Source organism: Populus alba, chromosome 14 (genome assembly GCF_005239225.2).
Source record: "Populus alba chromosome 14, ASM523922v2, whole genome shotgun sequence".
Classification (NCBI taxonomy): Eukaryota; Viridiplantae; Streptophyta; class Magnoliopsida; order Malpighiales; family Salicaceae; genus Populus; species Populus alba.
This window is the reverse complement of record NC_133297.1, coordinates 11,854,451-11,881,492: the sequence shown is the minus strand read 5'-3', so window position 1 is coordinate 11,881,492 and position 27,042 is coordinate 11,854,451. Positions and strand designations below refer to the sequence as shown.

The window sequence follows — 27,042 nt, the reverse complement described above, 5'->3', positions numbered from 1 at the left end:
TCATGGACTTAAAAGATTAATCCGTGAAACCTAGATGAATTTAATGTATCACTGTCAAATATTAAAAAAGATGTTATCTTAGAGTTTTTCTTTGTAAAGCTAAACTTTGTTTTTTCTAGTCATCACGACTGATTATAAAATTGCTAAGTTGATTGGGTCATATTTTGATTGGAAGATTTCAAGATTAACTAACTAAACCAAATTTTAATAATCTTGTTAAAGAATTTCCCGTGGTTTAGATATTCTTTTTTATTTTTTTAAAAAAATTATCCAACCTCTGCCAATTATATAAATTTGCCTAAAACATGTATACATGATTATTTTGGAAAAAAATATTTTAAATAATATTATTTTAATATAATTATAAATAAAAAGTAAAAAATAACCACTTCCACTATCATATTTTTATTAAATCGATGGAACTATTTTTTATAACCACCGTGAGCCCAGAAGCGATCAAAGAAACCCATTCCTTGCTATTTGGTACCTGGTGAGTCCGGGGGCTCTCAACTGAACTCTGCCAGATCCGCTAAAACGAGTCAAATGGATTGATTTTTGGAGCCCATTACCTTGCACGACTCCAAGTCTCAAATGCTGTCGAGGTACGATCCACATGAAGCAAGGCAGAGTGGTGCTTCTCGTTCGAATTATATATAGTATTATCAATTAAAAGATTGTACATGAAAATTGTGAATTTATATCCGCTGCCTTCTCCCCCTACCAAATAAATGGAAGCAGGATTCCTGGTAATTACCTAGTGATTGAATTTGAAGGAGAAAGAACATCACTGGCCTGCGATAAATCACACCGAAGGTGTTCAGCCTCTTCACAATTCTGTGGATTGGCATTGAAATCATTTTCCAAAACCTTGGATGTCCTCCTGCTCCTTTGAGACTTCTCTCATCGTGGCTCGTTTCTTCCCGTTTATGTTCAAGCATTTATATGCAACGTTAGCAACTGCCACAATTACCTCTTTCTCAGCCCGCAGCACAAGTTCAGAATCAACAATATCTTGTAGCCGATTCTCCTCCATACAAAGCATGGAATATAAGATCAAACCTCCATCTTCTTCAGACCTAGTCGAGGAGTAAGGTTTCTGTCTGGTTAAGAGCTCGACAAGGACTACTCGATCCATAGCTATAAACATCACTCTTTGCTTTACTGGATGTATTCTGGGTCTAAGTGCCCAAATGTGCCTTGTACTTCTGTAGTCACATGAGTTTGGTCTACGGCAACTGATTTAGAGATTCCGAAATCCGCGACTTTTGCTCCATACTTATCATATAAAATAATGTTCGAAGACTTGATGTCACGATGATAAACAGGTAACGAAGCTGCCGAATGCAAGTAAGAAAGAGCACCAGCAACTTTTCCATGGCAATCCTTAAACGTATATCCCACTTCAGCAGAAACTCCTCGCATTGATCGTGAAGATACTAGAAAAGGGTTCCATTAGGGATTGTTAAGAATTGTGTTGTTGTGTTTTGTGCAGGTGAAGGGATGCACAATCAAGAACAACAATGCTGGTATTGAAGAACACGAATTACACACAAGGTGTTTGATAAAATGTCTCAGTGAGTATTTCATTAACTGCATGTCTTTAAATACAACAAACCTCCCTAGTTATCAGCCACTAACTGTAGTGGACAATTTGCTGTCACTAGCCACTAACTGTAGTGGAGAATATGCTGCCACTAATCTCAGCAACAACATCAGAAAAACAAGGGATTTACTTTAACAAAATCAAAACAGAAATGAAAGAAAAGAAAACAAACAATACTTGATTAAACAACATGAAACACTAGAGTTAAAAAATGTCAATTGTCTAACACTCCTCCTTGACATTTTGACGACAAATTCCAATCATTTGTCTTAATGTCTCAAATCTCTCTTTAGGTAGTGGTTTGGTAAATATATCTGCAAGTTGTTCTTCGGAAGAACAATGAATCAGCATCACTTCATTAGATTGTTGAACTTCTCTAATAAAATGAAACTTGATTTTGATATGCTTTGTATGTCCATGAAAGACTGGATTCTTTGAAATTGATACTGCAGAACTGTTATCACACATGATTTTAGTAGCTTCAACCTGTTCATGTCCCAAATCCTTTAACATTTTCCTCAACCAAATTGCTTGGTTGACAGCAGCGGCAGCAACAATGTACTCTGCTTCTGCAGTGGATTGAGCTGTTGTCTCTTGCTTCTTTGAACTCCAGGTGAAGACACCTGAATTGAGTGAGAATAAATACCCTGAAGTGCTTCTTGAATCATCAACACAGCCTCCCCAGTCACTGTCAGTATAGCCTTTTAGTTCCACAGCCCCTTCTGATGATCTTGGACAGAAAATACCAAGATCAATGGTACCTTTGATGTATCTAAGTATCCTTTTTGCTGCAATGAAATGAGTCTCCCTTGGAGAATGCATGAACCTTGAAAGAATACTCACAGCAAATAATATGTCAGGTCTACTTGCTGTAAGATATTGAAGGCTGCCAATTAAGCCTCTATACAAACTTTCATCCACTTTTTCAGATTCATCATCCTTGCTAAGCTTGATACTTGTTGTCATAGGAGTCCCCACTGGTTTACAATCCTCCATTTTGAATCTTTTTAGGATGTCTGAAGCATACTTCTTTTGGCATGTAAAAATGCCATTGCTGGATTGCATCACTTCCATTCCAAGGAAGTAATTCATCATTCCAAGGTCAGACATCTCAAACATCTTCTTCATTTCATCTTTGAACTCTTGGATCATTCCAAGTTCACTTCCTGTGATAAGCATATCATCTACGTAAATAGATACAATTAGAAAATGGTTACCACATGATTTCACATACAAAGTTGCTTCATTTTGGCTTCTGCTGAACCCAAGTTGAAGCAGATGTGTGTCCATTCTGTCATACCAAGCTCGGGGAGCTTGTTTCAACCCATACAAGGCCTTCTTAAGTAGATACACATGATCTTCTTTATCTTTAACAGCATACCCATCGGGTTGCTCTACAAAGATTTCTTCAGCAAGAAATCCATTCAAGAAGGCAGACTTGACATCAAGTTGGTGAATCTGCCAAGAGTTATGTGTTGCAAGTGTAATGAGAAGTCTAATAGTATCATACCTTGCTACTGGAGCAAAGGTCTCTAGGTAGTCCACACCATATTGCTGAGCATAGCCCTTTACCACCAATCTAGCCTTGTGTTTGCATACTGACCCATCTGAATTGAGTTTTGTTTTGAAAACCCATCTTACACCTATCACCTTGCGATGCTTAGGCCTTTCAATCAGCTGCCATGTTGCATTTTTGTTGATCATTTCCATTTCTGCCTCCATTGCTCTCCTCCATGCTGGAAATTCTTGAGCTTCAGTATAGCTGGTTGGTTCTAGGATTGCCATGTTGCATCTTAGGTGAATATCTTCCAATGATCTTGTGCCTCTAACTGGAAAATCATCCACTGATTCATCAGCTACTGGTTGGGGCTGAATGGTGAATGGTTGATCAGAAATCATATTTTTCTGATGTTCCCAATCCCATGTGATTGCTTCATCAACCTTCACATCTCTGCTGAGAATTACCTTCTCTGTTTGTAAGCAAAGAATTCTGTATCCTTTGGTTGTTATTCCATAACCCACAAGAACTCCCTTTTGAGCTTTGTTGTCAAGTTTGCTCCTCTTTGGCTCAGCTATATGATAATAGCATATGCTGCCAAAGATTCGAAGATGATCTACAACAGGTTTAACACCATTCCAGCCTTCATATGATGTCTTGTCCTCCAGTGCTTTGGTTGGAAGTCGGTTCAGCAAGTAAACAGAGGTATTGACTGCCTCTGCCCATAATTTGTTTGGCATTTTCTTTTCAAGTAAGAGACATCTAGCCATCTCCATTACTGTCCTGTTCTTCCTCTCACATACACCATTTTGTTGTGGTGTGTATGGTGTAGTGTACTGGTGCACAATGCCTCTGCTGTTGCAAAACTCAAGAAACTGATTTGAAGTATATTCAGTACCATTGTCAGATCTTAAGCATTTAATTAGCATGTCACTTTGATTCTCAACTAAAGCTTTGAATGTTTGAAAGATTGTAAATACTTCACTCTTAAATTTGATGAAATACACCCAACACATCCTAGTATAATCATCAATAAAGAGAATGAAATACTTGTTACCACATAATGAGGCTGTCTTCATAGGTCCACACACGTCAGTGTGGATGAGCTGAAGTTTTGGCTGGCTCTCCATGCTTGCCTTTTAGGAAATGGTGGCCTTGATTGCTTGCCAAGTTGACATGTTTCACACAATTGAATCTCACCATTCAATGTGGGCAATGCTGCAACCATTTCCTTTTGTTTCAAAATTGACAAGCCCTTTTGATTGAAATGTCCAAATCTTTTATGCCAAAGATTTGAAACATCCTGAGTAGCACTCACATATGCATGATTGGATACTTTATCCCAGTCAACAACAAAGCTTCTGTTTTTCATCTTTACACAGAACATTTGTTCTCCAGAAGAATCAAAGATAATGCATTTATGATCCTTAAACTGAAGAGAATAGTTTTTCTCCATCATTTGTCCAACACTCAACAAATTTTGACTGATTTCAGGTATAAATAACACATCAGGAATGATTTTGATACCTGAACTTGTTTGAACATTTACTGACCCTCTGCCTTTGACCTCCAGAAATTCTCCATTGCCAACCTTTACTCTGGATTTGTAAGATTCATCAAGGGTTTTGAACATTCCAGCATCATTGCACAAATGATGTGTGCATCCACTGTCAATAAGCCAAGTATCAGCTGGATCATTTGTTGAGAAACAAGTGACAACAAAGAATTGCTCCTCCTGTGTATCAACTTCATCTGCTAGGTGAGCTTGTTGAGGTTTTGGATCTGATTTTTTGAACTTGCAGACCTTTGTGATGTGCCCTGATTGCTTGCAATTTCCACAAATTGCATCTGGCCTCCACCAACAATATTTTTCTGAATGTGTGTTTCTTTTGCAGTGAGTGCAAGGAGGAAACTTCTTTTGTTTTGAAGCTTCACTAGTGCTGCCCCCTTCATTTCTGCCTTTGAATCTCAGATTAGGCAACTTCTTTCCTTTTCCAGCTTGTTGTTTTTGCACATAAAAGGCTCCTTCAGTCAATCTGTCTTGCCTGATTGTTCTTCGTTGCTCCTGTGCTTGAAGAGCACTCATTAGTTCACCTAATGAGATTTTACTGAGGTCCTTTGATTCTTCTAGAGAGGAGATTTTGGATTCAAACCTCTCAGGAAGAGTCACAAGGACCTTCTCCACAATCCTACTGTCAGGAAAGTCTTCTCCAAGTAATCTGATGTTGTTGATAATTAGTGAAATTCGATCAGAATACTTAGAGATTGTTTCATCTTCTTGCATGTTAAGTGCCTCAAAATCTCTCTTCAAATTCAGCACTTGCATTTGCCTTGTTCTGTCACTGCCTTGGTATTCTTCTTTTAGTTTGTTCCAAGCCTCTTTGGCTGAATTGCATGCCATAATTCTGTAGAAAATGCTTTCTGCCACAGCATTTTGGATGATTGATTTCGCCTTGGATTTCTTTGCCTTTTCCTCACTGCTGAACTTGATTTGAGCCATAGTGGGATTTGTTGGTAAGGGAGCTACTGGTTTGTCTTCGGAAACAATTTCCCAAAGATCATAAGCTTCAAGAAAAGCTTGCATCTTCACTGACCAAATATGGTAGTTTTCACCAGTAAATATAATGGGGGAGTTTAAAAGTAAGTTGTTGGATGTCATTTTTGAGATTTTGAAAAAAAAAAAGTGTTTTGGTCCTGTAAGATCTGAAATGCTCTGATACCACTGTTAAGAATTGTGTTGTTGTGTTTTGTGCAGGTGAAGGGATGCACAATCAAGAACAACAATGCTGGTATTGAAGAACACGAATTACACACAAGGTGTTTGATAAAATGTCTCAGTGAGTATTTCATTAACTGCATGTCTTTAAATACAACAAACCTCCCTAGTTATCAGCCACTAACTGTAGTGGACAATTTGCTGTCACTAGCCACTAACTGTAGTGGAGAATATGCTGCCACTAATCTCAGCAACAACATCAGAAAAACAAGGGATTTACTTTAACAAAATCAAAACAGAAATGAAAGAAAAGAAAACAAACAATACTTGATTAAACAACATGAAACACTAGAGTTAAAAATGTCAATTGTCTAACAGGGATGAATTCATAGACTAGTGATGGAACCCCGGTTTCCAAGCAACAACCTAATAGCCTAACCACATTCCTATGATTAATTAATTTGTAAGAGAATGACAACTTCATTGATGAATTTTTCAAGCTTTCTTCTCTAATCAATCGCGACTTTTTCATTGCAACAATCCTACCATCTGCCAACATTTCTTTGTAAACAGTCCCTTGTCCTCCCTGTCCAACCTTTCTATGCACACTAAAATGGTCATTGACCCTCTCTAGTTCAGTTCACTAACCAATCTTTTATTCAGGGTTACATGCACTCCAACAGTTGAACATTGTAGCGTGGCAACAGTCATTGGTCTTTACTGGAGAGTCGAACTTATGAGAAGCCTGCCACAACGTTACAAGGTATTTGTTAAATGGGTTTTCTGCTTTGTTATCTATTTCTGTAGCGAAGGCAGATGATAATTTAGGATTAGCAGTATTGTAAAGTTCCTTTAATGGATGTTGCAAGGTCGTATGACTTCCCCTGATAACATGAATAGCTAGCTATTCATGAACCTAAATCTGATCATGTATGCTAAGATATGCCTTTTTTTTATGAACTTAGATTGAGGATAAAGTTATTGTTGAAGTTTGTGGAATACACAACTAAAAAGCTTGGTGGCTTTGTTTTGCTAGGAATGTTAGGCACATAATTGCTTAAATTGATTTATTGGCATTCTTTATACAGTATGACATTTTGTACTTGTTATTTATTAATGAAATTTTGAGTGTACCATAATATATCTGGAGTAATTAGCAAATGCCTTCTTGACTGGTCTGCAACAAAACCATATGCGAGCACTGGAGTTACGTGATTCACCAGCTCTGGGAATGGAGGAGCACACGGGGGATGTTTGGCATTGTGGTGGAAAAGTGCTTTTTAAAAAATATAATTTTTATTTGTTTTAAATTAATATATTTTTGATGTTTTTAAATCATTTTGATGTGCTGATCTCAAAAATAATTTTTAAAAAATAAAAAAAAATATTATTCACATGTTTTTTTGAGTGAAAAACACTTTGAAAAATAACAGCAATTAACCACACTCCCAAACAAGACAACAAAGTTTTCCAGGTTGCACTGTCAACACTGTGCTTTATAGTTATATAAAAGGAAGTTTTGTTCCACAAACCCTCATTACTCCCTTTAAGAAAGATTTCTTATCACTAGAATTACTCCCTTTAAGAAAGACTAGATTTCTTATCACTAGAAAAAGTCTCGCAAACATGGAACAAAGGATTTGTACTTCCAACATTTGTCGTTCTTTTAAGAAGTTTGCAACTTTGATAATACTGAGTTTGGTGTGTTGGTTTAAAGCTGCAATGAAACTGTAATATTGTCCTTCTGCTTAATCTTCTGCTAGTTTCTGCTTTGTATTTATAATCCTATGGTATAAAAAAAAGAATGAAAGAAAATACTATTTTGGATCTCCCTTCTATACGTACATAAAAAAGCTTTTCTGTTTCTGTATCTGTATATGCTAGAGCTTTTCACAGTGGTTTCTTCTTTTTTGTATGGCTGGAGTCCAGAAGGATTCATTTGGCACTTCACAGCATCATAACTCACTTCTTTTATCCTTCTTCCTAGGAACTCTGATTTGGACATACATTCCCAGCAGCACTTTTTGGTTGAGGAAGCTGCGGTAGCCCTTTTTGGACGAAAACTTTTGATATGCTTATACGCTAAGCTAAAATTTTGGAACAGTCTGTAAATGGTTTGTATGAAACACTGCTGCTGCTTTTGCAAAACTAGACTGGAATTATGTATCCTGTTGTTCCTCTTCCTACAGCCTTTGGTTTATTACACATGACATAATAGAATTTCACGGTGCTCCTACCTCTATTTTACATGGAAAAAGAGAAATTTCAGATGGCCTGTGTTACAAACCTTTTATTTTAATAGCATTGTGAATACCATACTTTTGATGGTAAAGATGGGTTAATGACACGCTTTATTCTTGATAAAAATGCAACATGACCTAGATGTTGCAAGTTTGATTAAAATTGACGAAAACAACATAATTTTGCTCCTTAGTAAGCATTGCCCGCTGCGAAGCACGGGTCTAAAAACTAAGTATACACTGAATCCCTAACAGCACCGAGGAACACAGATGATACTATAACTCCAAGCACATCCATAGTTACCTTAAAAACAAGTACGTCCCTGGCATTTCTGAAAAGATTATTACAGCTTGGCGCCACCAAATGCAATAAAGTCCCACCAGCTGGCGACAAAGTCCTGTGCTGCAATGCATACATTCAACTAAATTATAGTCCTAAACTAGTTGCTCGTTGAATTCAATCAAGTAATAAGATGTCAGCATATCATAAAAACAAAAGAAGTGTCACATATAATGTTTGCAGAGGCGACAAGCATATACATATACTCAAGAGAAGATTATTACTGCTAGTTCTAAGGACTGTTACATAAAACCATGATCATCATTCAACTTGAAACACGTGGATGAAAAACCTCGCTAGTGACATTCATGACTCATTAAGGCAGTTTTACATCTGACACTATACATTCATAGTAGAAACTGTTATTCATGTCTACAATCCAACTCTATTTGAGCTGAAGTCCTGAATCCATTGTTTTGGCAATGAAGATCCAAATATTCGAAGAAGCAAAGCTCTCTGTTTCCTGCCTAGCTTGTTTACACCATAAGTGCGGTAGACACCAAGTTTACGTGCTTCTCGCCCTTCTTCAACAGCTCTTTTCCTAACAGACGTCAATAAACCAGTCCCTTGTGGATCAATTTCATTACTCTCCATCTTTCCATTCTCACCTTTCTCTTCGTCTACAATCACCACACTGGTACCAGCATCTGGCCTTTCTTCAATCGATCTTGTAAAAATAATCTTATCAATCGATCTTGTAAAAATAATTACCATCTTTCTTTCCTGCAAGAATCATAGAAATCTGGAGGCCTCTGCTAAATGCTTGATTGAAGAGCAGGCGAGTTTGGAACTCTGAAACAAATGAGAACCATGACAGGATGGCTATTGGCATGAAAAGCAATAAGCCCATGATGTACTCGTATGCCCTTGCTAGCTCCTTTATCGAATCCCAGAATCCTATCCACTTAAACAAACTCATGCATGCCTGTCCAATCTATATAAAGAGGATTTAATCATGCAGTGACCAACTGAAGGAGAACCCTTGAAGTATATAATCACACATTTTGAACAAAATTTGTGCACTTACAAGAAGAAGGGCCCACCCTGTGGGCATGAACGCGAGGATGGCAGCAAATAGATCTTGTATTGTGAGACCACAAACTATGAAGAGAACAATCATGACAGACATGAAGCCGATAAATAGGAATGCCTTGAGAATCCTGAACATGAGCTGAAAGTCTGTACGGAATTTTATAGAGACCACCATCTGAAAGCAACGTTTGAAACACAAACAGCAGCAGACTAAGTTCAGAGATAAAGCATAGACACAAACTTACTTGAGATTAATTTACTAGATATAAGCTTAAAATGCTAGATTTTTTTTATTCAAGCTACTCCTAATCACATTTGCTTTCTACATGAGTTCCATTGGCATGCCACATACCTTGTGGACTAAAAGAGAAGTAATCATAACTATCCACGAAAGTCCGTAAACCTGCAATAAAGATTTTAAGTTTATAGTAGAGAGGTTAGTTTATGGTAGCAGAAATCAACCAAAAAGTTATAGGCCAACAAATAACAAAACATCACTCAAATATGGATTGTACCAGCAAACTTTTACTGTGATGGGATATATCAAGGTGGTAGACAATGCCATATTGGTAGATAAAGAAGCGAAATGCAAGGATTATTTCAAGCAACCATCCCCTGAAATTAGTGTGTCTGAGATGTTCATGTTCTCCAGCCCACCATGATTCCCAGCTTTTATCAGGAGAAATTCCTATACCACCACGATTTCCCAACCACCGTTCCCAATCTGTCCAATCATCCATTGTTTTTTGCCAGTCAAATCCAGATGGATTGAACACAAATGGAGCAAACAACCAGGATCCAACCATGAACCACATGGATAATGTGATGAACATAAAAAGACTTGAACTGCGATATGATGCCCCGTAAACTTCATACACGATCAGCAGTATAAATAATTCCAATCCCTTAACAAAGTGACTTCGTGAGTATAGCCTGTAGTTTTCTGCAAACTTCGCATGGAAAACAACAAAGCCACGCCCAGTGGCTCGATATTTGGAACCACCATGAAGAATTGTTCTTCCGAAATAATGTGATTTGGTTCCAAGCTGGAATGTAAAGAACACAGATGCAAGCTGTAGCTGCATAATGACAAAATTACCTAGAGCAGTGCGGAACCCTTTCTCCAAGCCAATTTCCATAACCATGGGCAGCACTAGAAAAAAGCCTAGCTGAAAAATGGATTGAGGAGCCATAGCCTGTTCAAAGACCTTGCTCTCACTTATGCTCGGGTCATTAAGAATCTCCCTATCTAATCCACTCAGTACCATGTATATGCGTCCATATAAGAACACATATACAGTAATCACAGTTACCTGAAACGACAAAAACATACCAAATCAAACTATAACACACACTTTCCATTCCATGGAGTTATAATAAAACTTGAAGTAAATCATGGTAGGAATATTAAAATGGCTTCACAAGTAACAAGCTGGCCAAGTGACCTGAATCACCTAATGGTATCTAGCACTTTTGAATTCCATAAAACTGGGGTCTCATTAATTGAAACCAAAAAGACTATAAAAGGAAGCTTAGACTTTTTGTTCGGCTCAAAGACAGTGAAATAAAGATCAACATACCATGCTACTGAAATAGAAACCAACTGTCGTATAGTAGAATGAGAGCATCCTATAGAAGTCAAAAACAGCGCCCCAGTCGATAAACATCACGGCTAAGTGTCTGCTCTCCATTTCCATTTGCAACCTTTGCCTCAAAAGATGATATCTGATTCATCCCCACATCATGCCCTTTCCCTACTTGGATATATTCATGATGCGTTACATATCCCCCACGTAGGGTTGTGTTGTATCCTGAAGACATCCGAATGCTTAATCATCACACGATAATTGTATCTAATGGCAATAGTGTTCAAACCCATATAAAATTACCTGCAAATATATCCTCGCTTAAATTTATTATTTTTGAAGCTTTGCTTATGCCACCCCTTGTTATGTGGAATATTCTGTCAAATATATCAGGATGGCCGTAATGGAATCGTACCCTACGAAGTTAGACAACATTTGTTAGAATCTTAAATTGGTGGTAATAGAACAAAATTAAATTAGATTTTTGAGCCTCAGACAGAATATTTTAATTAGAGCAACATACAACATTGTACGTCAAAAACAACAAAAATGCTATAGAACTGCAAAATACAACATTGCATGTTAATGGAAACGAGGCGCTCCAAATAGTTTGTTATGACACGAGCAAGAGAGAAGACACCATTTTCATCCAAAGTACAAAAAATAACATGCTCCTGTAAAATTTGAGTTGTTCTGTTCTAAAAGGATCGAACCTCTTCATTAAAGAACTGTTGGACTAATTGAATTCATGTCTAGGCAAAATGAAGAATTCAAGACAGACGAATTATTTGACATTTTGATTTCAAGACATTAAAGACAAGCAAATAATCATCACAAGGTGTCTAAATAATTTGAAGCTTGCAATTTTTCCTATATTTGAAAGAGTTTTAGAGTCCTCTTTTCTGTAAGTAATTTTTTAAAATCATGTGGTCTCTTAATACTTTCAACCTGGATCAAAGGTCATTGTTAAGTTGATTCAGATAACTTGTACTGGTCAATGAGCAAAACAAGTCTGTTTTGAGGAAAAGGGAGAACCTGTCAAGTGGTGATTTACACATAAGATGGCCGTTTTTTGGGAGATTACCAGGAGCGATTTGTGATTTTGAATTTTATTTTCCTCAAGCAGAGAAATATCATCTGTCTGAGGTTTGAAATTTTTTCATCCCATGTTTGAGAATTAGAAGGAAAAAATAGAAAGGTACGCAGATACAAATTTTAAACAGATGGAAAGAGCATTCAAATTGTAAATTGTATATAATACTATTCATTGATCGCTGGCTAAAATTAGGCTTACCTTAGAGGACTAGCTAACACACGTTGGCCAATAGTCACAAAGCTGGTCTCCTGATTGGACATGAACCAAGCAAGTGATGAAACACTGTCAAATGAAAGGGAAGAAATATAAGGATTTATACTGTCAAAATCAGCATTGTTCTACAGCATAATTCTCTTGCATGCTAACATGTGTTAGCACAACCATTAAATGGTAAGGCTGACCTTCCAGTAAATATATGCTCCCTGACACCCAAAATCGTAGGGTTTTGTTTCCTACGGTGAGATTTTTTAAGCTCCTCCAACACATTCCTCATTTTAAAAGCTTCTTCAAAGTAATTGTCCTGAAAACAAAGGGAAAGTTTAGTGAATTACTATGTGATGTAATTTACAAATGAAAGGATAAAGAAAAAGTTAACCACCTGATTCATGTCTATAGTCTGTAAGGCTTCTCCACGAGTAAAGATAATGGCATGATTTTGATTCTCAGGTTTTCCTTCACCAATATCTGTTGGAGGACCTGGAAGCTTGATTCGGTAGATTTCCTAGCGATGTAACAAGAACGACATATAAGAGAACATGTTTCAGATTGAAAAAAAATGGCAAAAGAAGCTTGGAATACTGGAGCAGCATTTACAATCAACTACTCTCAAAATTTTTCTTGAGACCACAAAGGCAGGACATGTTCCTCATTCTCAGTAAATGAATGAAGGTGCTAAACTAAGCAGTTGGGGAACATCGCATAAATGTAGATACATGACCCGCGCGATGCCGCGGGTCATTTTTTTTTGCATAAAAAATATTAAAAAAAATAAAAATTTAAAAATCTTGGGTTTTTCTGCAAAGCTATACCCAAGAATTTTAGGTTTGGTTGCAATGCCTAACCTAAAAGTAATATTTATAATATTACTAGTAAAATTAAACTTGCACGACCCAAGTTTAAGTGATCCTAGCTGCAACACCGGATCCAAGAATATTGGATGTGGGTCTGGCTATAAGGTTGTGTCATAAAAGTGTGATAATTAAATAGATTAATTAAAAAAACAAATAAAAAAAATCAACTGGAAGGAAAAAATTAATGAAGAAAAAGAAAAAAAATTGAATTAATTGGGTTAACCCTTTAAATCAGGTTATCCCGTAAAACCTAGGATTCACATTATGAAAGTTTGATAACTAAAATGATGGGTTTACCCAGAATTAACTGGGTTAACCCATCAAACAAAGTAAACTCGTCAAGCCCAGGATATGTGTTATGAAAGTATGAAAGTCTGATAATTAAATAGAAAGAAAATTAACTTTAACAAACTAAACTAAATGAAAAAAATAACTCGTTAAATCAGGGTAACCTATCAAACCCGAGATCCGTATCATGAAAATCTATTTGATAACTAAATAAAAAAAATAATTAACATTAACAAACTAAATCAAACAAAAAAAATTTCATTAAAAAAATTAAAAAGAAAAAAAAGAAAAAAAAAGTTATATAATTATAATCATAATTATAATAATATAATAATATAATAATTATATAATATATATATTAATAAGTAAATATATTAGTAAAAGGCGTGACATATCCGCGCGATGCCGCGAGCTTGTGGTATGCTTGTGCATTATCGTGGATTTGTGAAAAAAATCATATAAAAAAAAACTTTTATCATCTATAATATTTTAAAGAAAAAAACTACAAAGCTATATTCTCAACCAGCTCAATATTACAAAAACAAAATCGACAAAAAAAATTATAAAAAAAAACACAAAAAAAATGAAAAAAAAGAAGAAGACAATTTTGGAAGAAAAAAAAGCAAAAAGAAAATAATAAACAAATAAAAAAAAAACATGCGGGGAAAGTTAAAGCTAAATTTTCAATCAACTCAATATTAAAATCATTTAAGAAAACACTGTAGAAATCTATAGTATTTTGTGATGAAATATACAACTATAATTCTCAACCAGCTCAATATTAAAAAAAAATCAACAAAGACAATTTAAAAAAAAAACATAACAAAAAAAATCATATGGAAAAACAGCGTAGCAATCAAAGATGTTTTAAGAAAAAAAATCTAAATTGTCAATCAGTTTAGTATGAAAAAAATAAATTTGGAAAAAAAAACATCGATAAAAAAAACATGTGGGGAAAAACTATAGCAAAGCAAAAATCATGTGGGAAAACACTGTAGCAATCTACAGTGTTTTAAATAACTACAAAGCTAAATTCTCAATTAACTTAATATGAAAAAAAAAAAAATCGACAAAGATAATTCTAAAAAAAATTATTTAATAAAAAACCATGTAGAGAAATACTATAGCAATCTAGTGTTTTAAAGAAAAAAAATTAAAAAACTAAATTCTCAATCAGCTCAATAGTAAAAAAATAAAATCAACAAAAATAATTATATAAAAAAAAGAAAATATAAAGAAGAAAGACAATTTTGGGAAAAAATTAAAAAAACAAAAAAAAAACGTGGGGAAAGCTAAAGTTAAATTCTCAACCAACTCAATATTGAAAAAATAAATTCGACAAAGATAATTTAAAAAAAAACGTGTGGGGGAAGCACTGTAGCAAAAAAAAAACCATGTAAGGGAAAACACTGTAGTAATCTATAGCTTTTTTTTTTTTTTTTGAAAAAAGCTATAAAGCTAATTTCTCACCAGCTCAATATATAGAAAAAAACCGACAAAAACTATTTTCAAAAAAAAAAAAAAAGAAGAAGTCAATTTTGGGTAAAATAAATGAAAAAAAAAACATGTAAAAAAAAGGAAAAAAAGCCAAAAAAAAAAAACGTGGGAAAAACTACAGTGTTTTAAAGCAAAAAAAAAAAAAAACAAAAAAACTAAATTTTCAACCTGCTCAATAGTAAAAAAATAAAAATCAACAAAAATAATTCTGAAAAAAACAAAACAAAAAAAAATGGAAAAAATGACAATTTTGAAAAAAAAGAAAAACAAATTAAAAAAATAAAAAAAACATGTGGGGAAAACTAAAGTTAGATTATCAGCCAGTTTAATATTAAAAAAATAAATTCGATAAAGATAATTTTTTAAAAAAATATGTGGAGAAACATTGCAGCAAAACAAAAACTATATAGGGGAAACATTGTAGTAATCCATATTATTTTTTTTTTTTAAAAAAAAATCTACAAAGCTAAATTTTAAACCAACTTAATATAAAAAAATAAAATCTACAAAGATCATTTTGAAAAAAAAAAAGGAATAAATAAATCATAAAAAGAAAAAAAAACAATGTATGAGAATATTATAGCAATCCATAATGTTTTAAAAAAAAAAACCTATATAGTTAAAATTTCAACCAGCTCAATATTTAAAAAAAATTAAAAAAGATAATTTAAAAAAAAATTTAAAAAAAAAAGGAGAAGAAGAAGTCAATTTTGGGTTAAAAAAAGGAAAAAAAACATGTATAAAAAAAAGAAGAAAAAACAAAAAAAAAAAAACTTGCTGCAAAAAAAAACAAAAAAAAACCTGCTGCTACAGGAAAAATCCACGCGTCTTAGAGTTCTTTAATTGTTCCTTCAAAATAGTCCTTTACAGCACAATTTATTTACATCTGCAGATAACAAAGTACTTCATAGGATTATCTTGCAGACACTAACTAGATTTTTTCCAGAACACAACCCTGAAATTTCCAAACCTTAATTGCAATTTGAAATGTGATAAATTTAACTGGAAGTGACCACATCTACTAAATTTTTATCATAGAAATCCAGCAACACTTAAATTCTGCACCAAACAAGGAATCAGTCCCATACCTCATCAAACTTGTCACCTCCTTTGACGAGAACAGAGTAATACAATTTTTGAGATCTTCCATTCACTGTCTCCTCTCTCTCGTCGATGTAAGCAATACGTAGCGAAGGATTCCTGCAATAATGTTATTAAATTAAGGATTCCATCAACCTTTTGCATTTAAATGGAGAACTTCATGTAACGCATAGAGACATAATTTTAACTTACACTAGCATTAGATTCAGAATATTACTGTAACAACTTCGGTCCCGGGCTTCAGTGGATTTTTTTCTGAGCTCCATACACCTGACAAGAAACAACATAGGTGAACTTCAAATCAGCCAGTGCTTGTGCATGATCAAAGTAAGCTTTCTGTTCCTGCTCAAGTTCCAAGGTACGGGAAGGCCCTCGAAAGAGCTGCAAAGCAAAACGGGGATTAGTTTATCAAAAAGAGAAATGAATCATTAGAGGCAATGGAATCAAATGCTAAATTTCAGAAATCATAATGTGTATATATGTTAAGAAATCACAAACCATGGTCTCCTGCAAATTCCAATAAGCACTGAAGTTCTAGGGCTTGCCTATAGTACATCATCCCTCTCACTGGAAAATTTTTTTGAGAAATATATATGAGTGGTTACATGATAGCCTAGTCAACATCCAGAAATGAAGTTGGTAAGTACAGCTGCAAAAATCTTCACTATTCAAACCTGTTCTAGCAAGGGTCTGCCCCCTGTAGGATACCCACTGACGAGTAAGCTCCACCTTCTCTTTGGAAGAACATGTATTTGTGCGTTCCTCAAAATTTTTCCATTCATCTGTTTTTTTTTTCTCGATCAAATGTAAAGAAAGTGTATAGATCAAAAAGAAGCTGGAGACAGCAATTTCATCTGTTTTGTAGTCATTTGTGCTTGATAAGTTAACCCCATTATAAAAGACCAAAAGTGTGATGCAGGAACTGGTGCAAAACTCACTCACCACGATATATGGTCTTTAGGTAGAACAAAATTGTTATCCCATCTTCATTTTCCTTGTGAAGTTCGTCATCAGAATAAAGAACATCTTCTTTGTAATACGGAGTCAAAACACTAATAATATCAAAAAATACATCTAAAGTCAGAGCAGAAAAAAAATGAAAATAAGTAACCTTCTATTTATGACCAATGAATGATCATTTATACGGAAGAAAATGAGAGTATAGAAGCATATGACCATTTATAAAGATAGTGAATGAGAGAAGAAACTGTGTAATCCTTATTAACAGACAACAACGTTAAATAGTAAATTCAGCATAGCATGAAGTGCTTTCACTCTGAACCCTTACTATAGAATATGATGCACTTGACATATTGAATAATTATTTAGCACTCAACTGATTGCTGATCAGATCTTCTGTTCTCAAGGAATATATGAACTCATTCCACACATGTGAAAAATTTGCAATATTTTTTCTTTCGTATTGCTCAACCTGACATGAAGAGAACTGTCAATTTAGCCAAAGACAAAGGAGAAAGATCCAATTGATTGCTGTATAAAATAAGTTGGAAGACCAAATAATATTGATGCTTTCGTATTTGGAACAAAATGCATCCAAAAGGAACATCATGAAAAAAAAGAAGATACATGTATCAAACAGCCAGCGCAGATAAGCAAACTACTACATAGATTTGTTAGAATTGCTACCGTCTCATGCTTCCCTAAAACATTCTCATCTGACGATGGCACAAGATGGCGACTGAAAGCTGAAGGCACGGATTCAAATCTGGACCTTAACATCCCTAGTGTCCTTATCTGGAAAATCAAAGTTACAAGTGTAATGCACGATCAAAACCCATTTGTAGAACTAGGATTTCAGATCTCTTGTAACAATTAAAACAATGTTGGTTTTATAGTATCATTGCACATCATATGATTGCTAATATATTATTGTAGGAGAAAAAATGACCACTAACCTCACCCAAATGGTTGAATGCTCCTTGAATCCACCAACAAGTGTAGAAAATATGGCATACCATATTTGTGCATCCAAAAAATAAACCTAACACAATAACAGAATTTACCTTATTGAAGAAGTTTGTAATGTAACATAATGCTATGAAGTTTCTCTTACCTAATTAAACCTCAAATTCAGTCCACTTACCAGAATAACAGGGGCCCATATTGAGATAACAACACCAATATTATACGTAACTACAACAGTTTCAAAACATGACTTAGTTACAGCTTCACGATGAAACAAGTACAAATAGTCATTGAAAAGGGTGAAGTATTACATCGAGGAAAGAATTCATGCCATTGATAGTTATCAACGGTAATCTCCATAATCAACTTTGTTGGTTCAACTAAAGGCAGTATCTATTCACAAATATGCAGGATACAAGTTATAAGCATAATAAATTTGACAAACCAACAAAGAAAACACGTCCCCATAAAAAGTAAATAACCTATAAAATGGACAAATATAGAATCTCTTTTTCTATTTTGCCACATCCATAGTATAGTTTCTGCAAAAATTCACGAGAAGTGCAATCATGGAGCATAGGATTTTACCAGCTTGTTTTTGGCATTTGTTTTTTGTTAAAAAATATCATATTTTTTATTATTAAGGTAAAGGTTCCTGAGAAATGTAAAGGAAGTTGTATTCCTTCTTACTATTAGAATGGTAGTCAGCATCTAAGAATTCCTTATCTGCTGGTGGCAAAAGATTTCAATCATACAAGATAAGGCCAGAAAAGTATAGCACTTTCACCCTACTTTCCCATAGTAGGGTTATCTGTTTTTGGAACAAATGAAGAAAATTCAGGAAACTGTGTCTCTCCTAGTATTATACACAGGCTTCAATACCCTCTCTCTCGGGAATTGTATTTCTTGCTCTCGTATTAGCCATGTAACTAAGAGTTTGATCCTTGGAGAAATTTAAAATATCTCACATGGCAACTGCATCCAAAGGGTGTTCCAAATAATGTAAATTTCAGGAAGTCAAGTTTCTATCCCTCAACTCCCAACCCTACACTGCATGCAACTGTTCTTTAATTTGAGAAGCACAAATATATGTGACGGTGGAAAGACTTCAGAGTTCCTCCTAAACTTATTTATGACAATTCCATGCTTTTTTATCTAAATATCTTCGTTTCATGTGTATATATCCAAATTTTAAATACGTGCATATAAGCAAACTTGTAACATCTCTATGTATGCATGTGTGTTTTATGAGTACTAATGCATTTAAACTCAGAATACTATTAACTAAAATCTATTCCAAAAGGAGTACTGAAATTCAACAACTAAGGTGTTCAAGGAGAGAAAACCTCCACATAGTAGCTAAATGCTAGCTTGCAGATTATCAGCAGGATCCAAAACAATGTATACCTGTGCATATGAGAAAATCAAGATTTTAGGAGAAAGAATCTCTAATTTATATCTGAATCAAATTCATGTTAAATTTCCCAGTAAGAATTCTAACATAAATTAAATATTTGCACCAAATAATGCAACTTTCTAGTAACCTCACTCATCCCCTTCTAAAAAATAAAAATAAAATAAAATAACAATCAATAACGTTTGTTTTCTTACTTCAAAAGTGAGAACATATCCTCATGCATGCCTCTTCCTACAAATAGTTTTGGCTGCAGGTAGGCAAAAAAAATATTTAAAGCAATCCCTAGGTTGAAGAGGGAAGAAAAAAACAAAATATAAACTATCAACCAAGCCAGAAACACACACAACCACATGCACACAAACACTAGAGTAAGAAGTAACGGTGCTAAACATGCTTGCCTGAGCCCACCACATAATAAGAGTGACAATCCGCCAGTTTGAATGTTCCATGGTTCTCCGTAAAGGCGGAAGAAAAAAAAATATGGCAGCCAGTATATTGGGTATCAAATAAATTGCAATGGCATAGGTATAAAATGACTGGTTCTGCGAATCCATAGACCAGGTGCTAAAGAACTTTACAAGTCCTGTTGGATTCAACACAGAGCTTGAATAACCAATTGGCAGAACCACAGCCCATGCAGCAGCCACAACAAACTTCAGAAGATATCGCAGTATTTGTGTGACTTTTAAGCTCCTCCATGCATTAAGACTCAGAATTATATCCAGAAAAGCTGCAAAAGAAAAGGTGAAAATGTCAAGGGAAAACCAGAAATGTTGCTTAATCTACAACACACAACCATTGCAGGATATAGACATCTGGAAAACTTTTAAAATTCATGTTAAGGTTTCATATAACTTTAGAAATTGCTTTAAGGATTTCTTTCATTTGGTTGATGTCCACATTCCACAAGAACTGCTAATTCGCTTGAAAATAAGGCAAGTAAAGTTTTTTCTTTCCAATGGAATAAAAGAAATAAAAACTAAAATAACAAAAAACAATCTTGTCTGTAAATGATTTTTTTTTTTTGAGAATTTCACCAATACCTTGCAGAAGATTAAGAAATGCAGAAGTAATAAAGATGCTCAAAACACTTTTGAAGACATCTTTATCGAAAAAGGCTACAATAGATCCAGAAGGACTCCATGCAACAATTATCATAGCCTGGAAAATAAGTTCATATTCAGTTAATTCCTAGCAGAAAAATTGATTGAACGCATTAACTCAAAACATTTTAGGCCACCTGCAAAGCCAATATAAAAAATATCCACATTCGATCAAAACTTCTAAAGAGGTGCCAAAAAGTGCGGACTTCAACAAAATTAGTTTTAGGCTTCCTCTTTCCAGTGCTTTGGTTAGGTCTCTGCAAGAAGCACAAAAACTTCAACAAAAAATACTTGGAAGAAATGCATGATAAACCACTCCCCAAGGGAACACATAAAATATAAAAATTCAGAAACACGGAAGAAGTTCAAGAGTTCAACATTAGAGACTAATATAATTATCAATGGCTTAAAAAACATCATTACATCATGTTTTAAAGGAATAAAAAAAAACCAGTTGAAAGATGTTTCAAAAATGATGATGAATTTAAAGATCAGCAAGAAACAGTTGATGACAAAAACCGTGCTCTATAATTTCTTATTTTTGTGAAGTACAATTGTTCACATGCTTCAGTAAAAGGCTACAACACACTGGAGTTCGGAATATTTTCTGATGCCTTAACCTCTTTTTTTGGTTTTGTGGGGAGGGGAATAGAAGAGAGAGATACCTCATTTGCAGGTGGACTCTCGTCAGAATGAAGAAAAAAATCTGCTTTAAGGTCCATTGGCCAATTTAATTTAAAACACTTGTCAGACCTAAAAGATGAAAAAAGTTGACTATCAGTAATCTTGATCAAATATGGGAACAAAACTTACTCTTCAAAGGATCTCACCAGAAGTACTCATTCAAATCATCATAATTTCTCCATTTTGAATGGCTAGCCTTGCCTCCTTTGTTTATCCTTGCTTCCTTTTTCAGGAAATGAAATTATTTTCCAGATGTAACATGTAATTGAAGGTTAAATGATAAGCAAAAAATTGAGTTAAAAAATACCTTGCGCAAAACCTGATAGATTGGGGTTATAAACATTCCTCAGAAAGGCTTCATCATCAGGTGCTGCTGTCTCATATGTCTCCCCACTAATAGGATGCACGTTGCTATACAATATTCCATAGACTTCATTTGCCATCTTATACATAGGGAAATAAGGAGAGCATTACACTCGCATACAAAACAGATATGGAACATCAAAAAAATCATTATGTAGGAAGCTAAACAGATACCAGCCTAAGAAAGTTTCATTTGCTTTTCCAAGATAGGAGAATTATATGCCGAAGATTAATTTCCAATGATTCTGCTATCATAATTGGCACAAATGCTTCTGCTATTTGGAAACTCGTAACAAGCAAAAGAGACAGATTGATTCTGCTATTTGGAAACCAAGGTTAAGACCTTTATTTCGGTCAATAGTAGATGATTAAGATAATCCTAACAACTAATTACAAGTAAAAAGACCTCACAAGGCACTTTCAAGACAAATGACCTTTTTTGATACTTTGTAGTCTGGTTTGGGATATGCAGAATACAGTTTCTGATACCACTGGTGAGCATCAGCAACAATAGCAAGATGGAAGAGTTTTTTTTTTATGCAGGTGGTGGGTTTGGGGAGAAAGGATTATAAAATTATGTATGAATGTGCAATATTTGCAGTGGTATGAAAAAATCAATCCTTTTTCACATAATAAATGTGGGATCAATCATTTTCCTAGCTTCTTCGTTGTACAATGTATCTGGGGGCATTTAGGAGTTTCTTTAGTGGATATGAATTGAGACTAGAAAGCCATTGTTTTTTTAATTCTTTTTATAATCTTTTATGTTCCCCACAGAAAATTTCCGTGCTCTACTTATTCAGGATTCCTTTTCTCTTGAAGATCATACCTTTTCCATTAAAAACAATACCCAGCGCCTTTCTTTAATTCATTTAAAATTTTATTTATCTCTTTCAGCAAAAACAAAGGCCTACAATGCTGCTGGAACATGTGAATCATAATTCCTATGCAAGATGTTATGTTGAATGAAACGAATCACTTTGAAACTTGACAGTAGTCCATGAAAAAACGTACTTTGTGGAAGATATAGCAAATGCATTCTGGCATGAATCGTATATTTGAAGCTTCACCCCATATAAGAAGATAGAGTGCAATGTAAATAAGCATTTGCTGTTGGGTGTCAGACTTTTCAGGAAACCTGCAAGATCAAAAAACTTCAGCCACCTGAAATAATACACCATACCTACTGAAATCTTACTTAAGACACAGTGGCACAATAACTTACTTAATATTTGATTTACATCGCAAATAGTTACACCATGAACGATAATTCTTGAAAATCTTATCCGACAATTTCTGTATGGTCCTACTATTGAGCTGCAATAAGCTTTAATTCAATCTTTGAAAGACAATGATATAAAGATGTCAACAAAAAAGCTTCTATAGAGAGAATAGAAGAAAGCGATCAAGCTTTTACCGCAATATAATCATCAAGACTCGTATTCCTTACATCCATATTTGCTAGTAGCAATATCAGGTGCTCCCTCTGATTTGCCACATTTCCTCGCTTTGAACCCCCACAAGATAAAAAAAAAGAAGCATTATATAGTTAGATAAACTAATGTTCGTTTCATTAAACTTTATAGATGAAATAAAAATATAAGGAGATGTAACTGAATCAGAATTCTTTTATGCATAAAGCTGACTTGGTTATATGAAAATAGCACACAAGTTTCGTTATGACCATCGAAACTATGATATTTTTGTGGCAGCTCAAAGGTATCAGTGAACCCGCACTAGATATCTAACAAAGATAAACAAATTGTCAAATCCACGCAACACTAATCTTGTTTTTCCAAATGCCAGCCTCGTTTTGATGATTTGGAGGAGAGGGGAGGAGGGAGAGAGAGTTCTTTTCTTTTCCAAATGTTCTTTTTTTAAACATTCTGATTTTTTCTCCACAAGCATTAAAAAGAGATGCACTGATTTCTTTATTACTTTCGTTGCAATCTCCTCATTGCCATATAAGATTCACCTAGCTTCATAAAGAACAATACTGCTGCCAATTCTCAAAAGGAATAAAGTATATGAATAATAGTGAACTGCAACCCAAAGGTCCAAGCATTCATATCTGTGAGTCCTTAAAGCAACTTAAACGTGAAGAAGCTATAAATGCAGATTACTTCAGAGCTAACAAACTAAAGACCCAAAATTGATGACATTTTAGATGCAAATGCGAAAACATATTGCAAAGATAGAACTGAAGGTGCAAGTTACCTGAAACCCGAAAATGGATGAAAGCCAATCGAGTATGTCAATGACAGATTTACCACTTTCCTTAGTCAAGTCATCAGAGGAAACATGTGGCCGCCTAATTCTGGGCATTGGAAGATTATCCAAATCACGTAGAGCATGAAGTGCAGCTTTGATCTATATTTTCAAGGATGACCATGATAAATTTCAGGCATTCATAATTAATGTGATTAGCACAAGCAAAACAAGATTACATATAGTACATATATCCAACCTCTGGAAGTTCCATGATTGCTGGTTTTACCCCGGAATCCAGTGGAAGAATGTTATAGGGTTCATGCTCTGCCTCTTTCCTCGCAACATCCTCAGCATATTTCCTTGTCTGTGACAATAAAACCAATCTAACATCCATGATCAAGCACCTAAAACATATACCTTAAGAACTCATGTCAGGATGCTGAAAGCAATCAAAACAAACCTCACTGTCAATTTTTCCTTCTGGTACCACCGTTTGCAGCACATCATATAATACTGTAGCAATGCGAAGAATTTTAGCCATCTCTTCCCTGCAAGAGTTGACAAAATACAAAGAATAAGATATGATAAATGCTTCGTAACTTTGGCAAGACAACAACTAGACTAAAAAATAAAGAAGAAAGTAAGCTCCTTAAAATTAATCAAGACTCACGGTTTTTTTGTATGTTGTGCATCTTTAATGTTCTGCTCGTAGAATCTTTGGTAAAACAACTGGATTTCTCTTGGATCATTTCTTGCCAGCTGAGGCTTTGTTTCCAATTCTTCCTAAATAAAAGGGAAATTTAAAAGGTCTAAAATCATTTCCCTGAGAACTCTGGAATATAATTCGAGTATATTTTTAATACAGCAATCTGATAATATCTTCTTTTTTCATAAAAGGACTATTGCAATCTGAAAGTGTTATTGAAATATATATGTATGTATGTATATGTATGCATGTATATATGTATATATATATATATATGTATATATGTTGAACAGGTTACCTAATGACCAATTACATCTTAGGAAACTGTGATTAGGCTAAACCATCAATCGGTTACGCAGTTCCTCAATTATTTGATTTTCAAAAGGCCAACTTTTTCCTTCTTAACGAAACTACAGTTTACTTTGGCAATATATCCAGTCAAGAGCAATCCCCAGGAGAGTAAGAGAACAAAATAAATAAATTACGGAACATATATTTTTTTACAATTGAAAGAATTTGGACAAGAATGGGATATCAAACAAGAATTTAAAATCGAAGAAATGCCAGAGTAGAAAACAATCACATAAATAGCAATCCATCTATGCTGCAGAGCATCATGAACAGGATTATACAAATTGTTCTCATGGTTAGTGCATCTAACGATAAGGCTTCTGTTGGTTAGTGAGAAAGCAACACGCTGTATAAGGCTACACTGGACCTTCATATATCCAGTTCATTGTAAGATTGCGCAATGTCCCACTCATGTTCAGGCCCAACAGAATCATGCAAACGCCACACATTAGACAGGACTCTATACATGCATTTTCTAATATATACTTTGTAAGAGCATCTGAACCAAATTGTTCCGATTAGCTGTATAAGTCGTACCAAATTTCAGCTAGTATGCCAAGAATGCTCCAAGAAGTCAGGCAAGCAGTGCCATAATGACTTTCTTCGAGATACAGGCCAGCAGTACGGTAATTATTTTTTTACTAAGAATCAGGCAAGCAGTTGAACTAAAAACTTCAGGCACCCTAAAACAAGCTGGATAAAAACATCAGGTAAGCAGTTTAGTTAATTTTTTATGGATATGTGATCAAACAACTGCCTAAATTTTCCTAGATTGATAGTATGATCCCGATTGGCACATGAACAAAATTCAACTGGAATCTTGAACTTCATAACACAAATTATGTACAGTGTATATCAGATAATCTTGAATACTGCTGTAAGTTTTTTATAAATTTACCAGCTTCCGAGGAGTGAATATGCCTGCCGGTTAAAAGTTCAAAAATGCTAAAATTAACAAAAGGGAATTCATCGAGAATACTAAGAAAATTCACAACCAATGCAGCTATACAAATTCACTTCATTGGTACTTGAAACAAAGAAAAGAGAAGAAAACAGCTATAAGAAACAAATTTCATTCGAGGAGAACACCACAATCATTCCTAAAATCCCCAGCAATGAAACCTGAACAAAATATTTTTCTAAGAAAAAAAAATCAGTTATACCCTCTCAAGCCTGTGAAGCAGATAGGTCTTGAACTGTCGAACTCCACGTCCACTCGACGTCTGATCCATCTTATGAGCCTTCTCAAATGCATGGAATCGGCCTGCTCGCACAAAAACACAGATAAATATAAAAGCCATTATGCAATTAATTGTTAATTAGAGGAAAAAAGAAAGAAAGAAAGAGTATGCAAAGGAGAGGTGGAAGAGGTTACGTACAGAGATAAGCGACGCGTGGATTGTCCTTCTCAATCTCATTAGCAACGCGAAGAATAGGAACGATACTGGCCAAAGAAGACGGCACAAGCTCACTGTCAACGGAGGTGTTATCCTCGTCAGGTAAATCCACCATCATCGTCGGTGCTCGCGTCATTCTCCGAGACAGCGACCGCGGCGGACCTGCGTCATTCTTGGTCCCGCTCGAACTCGCCATCGCCGATCAACGAGGACGTACAATGCGTTATATTTCAGGTTTGGGAGTTTCTTTGAGTTTCGGTATCTTGTCTGAGTTGTTAGGGTTGGTTGAAGGTAGTGAAAACGAGAGAGGCCATTCTGTTTTTGTATAGAGAGAGGCAGAAGCAGAAAGATTGATGCTTTGAGTGTGGAGTGGGGCAAAGTGAGTGGGTGATTGCTCTGGTGGCAAGAAAAGAATTGAACTTAAAGTTTATTTTTATAGGACGGTGCTTCTTTTTCTTTTGAGTTACATGAGGAACAGACAGCAGTTCCATCTGCTTTTCGTAACTAAAGTGGATGCTGGCGGGAATTGTAAAAGGCGGGGAGAGAGGGTTTCATCGTTTTGTGATGCGTTAATATGGAAAATAAATTTAAAAAAATAAAAAAATATTCGATATACTTTCAAATAAGAAAAAAAAATATTAACGTTAGGAATTTTAGAATATGATAATGATGCTTATATTGGACTTGCTTTTGACGCCTGAAATGAAAACGCAGAGAGAGACTTTTAGTATATTTGGTTCAGTTTCATGCACAGGTAAAATGAAATGGGAAAGTAGTTGCTGCAATCACAAGTTCATCGCAAAAGCACCAAGATTAC

The 27,042-nt window shown here is 34.8% G+C and overlaps 2 long non-coding RNA genes and 1 pseudogene across 2 annotated transcripts; 1 reads left to right on the top strand and 2 right to left on the bottom strand.

Moving 5' to 3' along the window:
* The first annotated feature begins 505 nt into the window (after positions 1–505).
* LOC140954544 (uncharacterized) lies at positions 506–6,455 on the top strand. Its single transcript, XR_012167921.1, has 3 exons — positions 506–1,390; positions 1,493–1,574; positions 5,857–6,455. It is a non-coding gene; the product is annotated as an uncharacterized lncRNA (long non-coding RNA).
* A 2,058-nt stretch (positions 6,456–8,513) lies between these two features.
* On the bottom strand, positions 8,514–26,487 carry LOC118052195 (callose synthase 7-like; annotated as a pseudogene).
* Positions 16,566–17,123, bottom strand: LOC140954227 (uncharacterized). Its single transcript, XR_012167922.1, has 3 exons — positions 17,010–17,123; positions 16,742–16,849; positions 16,566–16,634 (listed from the first exon to the last, which is right to left on the bottom strand). It is a non-coding gene; the product is annotated as an uncharacterized lncRNA (long non-coding RNA).
* Positions 26,488–27,042: the final 555 nt, after the last annotated feature.